We start from the raw sequence: 1587 nt of genomic DNA on the forward strand, positions 1-1587 counted from the left end.
CGGCCTCCCAGAGTGCTGAGATTACAGGCATGAGCCACCATGCCCAGAATGGGTGAGATTGAGATTCTGTTTAAAAAAAAAATAGAATTGACATTGACATGGCACTGTGATCTAATCTTCAGATCAATTTCCCCCAGAATGTATCTCATATCAAAATTTTAAGAATTGTTCTGGTTTGGGATTCCATCCAAGATTATCCATTGCATTTAGTGGTCATGTCCCTTTAATTTCCTTTCACCTAGAGTGTGCCTCAGCCTTTGATGACATTGACTTTTTTTTTCTTTTTGAGATGGAGTCTCATTCTGTCACCAGGCTGGAGTGCAGTGGCTCGATCTTCCGCTCACTGCAACCTTTCCCTCCCAGGTTCAAGCGATTCTCCTGCCTCAGCCTCCAGAGTAGCTGGGATTACAGGCATGAGCCACCATGCCCAGCTAATTTTTGTATTTTTAGTAGAGATGGGGGTTTCACCATGTTGGCCAGGATGGCTTCGATCTCTTGACCTTGTGATCCATCCACCTCGGCTTCCCAAAGTGCTGGGATTATAGGCATAAGCCATCGCGCCCGGCCTGACACTTTTGAAGAGTACAAGCCACTTACTAAGTATTCATCCCTCGATGCTGTTTGCCTGGTGTGTTCTCGTTATTCAGTTCAGGTTTTGCATCTTTGGCAAGATGATAACAGGCTAATTTTGTGTTTTCCTTCGCATGCCAGGTGAAGCCCAGGATGTCGGTTTGCCCTGTTCTGACTCGTTCACGTTGATTACTCAATTAACGGTCCTGCCAGTTTTCTCCAATGTAAAGTTAGTACTCTTTTCTTGGTAATTGACAAGTAATATGCAGGGAGATATTTTGAGATCATGTAAATATCCTGTTTCTCACTAAACTTCCATCCTTTAATTTTTGCTTCCATGAATGAGTCTCCACTGGAAAAAAAGTATTCTTAGGATGGTTGCAAAGTGTTACTGCATTCTTGAGAAGAGTAAAAGCAAGCGTGTATCGAAGGACCTTTGACGTCCTGGCTCTATTTCAAGGGGGATATCTCAAGGCAACAGGAAGAAATGTGAAGAAAGATTTAGATGCAAAAATTTTAATTGCAACAGTACTTATAAGAGCAAAACTTAGAAATAACGTAAGTTAAGCAATACAGTAAATGGACATCAAGAAATACAAAGCAACCTGTAAAACAATGTTTTTGAAGAGCTCTCCACCACATAATGCTTAGTAATATGCTAAGTAATGTAATATTTGGCTAAATGCAACGTGAGATGTTGGATTGGATGGTGGAACAGAAAAAGGACATCAGTGGAAAAGCTGATTCAATTCAAGTACAACCCATAGTTCAGTTAATAGTAATGTGCCAATATTAATTTCTTGGGTTTCATTTAATAAACGTATCACAGGCATGTAAGTTATTCATATTGGGAGGACTGAGAGATAAAGGAGAATGATCTCTACTGTCTTTGCAACTTTTCTGTAAACTTGGATTATTCCTAAATAAAAATGCCATTGAAAACTTAACCTGGAGGTGTTAGAAATGTTCTTTTTTTTTTTTCAGATGGAGTCTCGCTCTGTCTCCCAGCCTGGTGTG

The sequence above is a fragment of the Aotus nancymaae genome, unplaced genomic scaffold, assembly GCF_030222135.1.
Source record: "Aotus nancymaae isolate 86718 unplaced genomic scaffold, 86718_ANA_hifiasm-v0.15.2.pri h1tg000049l, whole genome shotgun sequence".
Lineage (NCBI taxonomy): Eukaryota > Metazoa > Chordata > Mammalia > Primates > Aotidae > Aotus > Aotus nancymaae.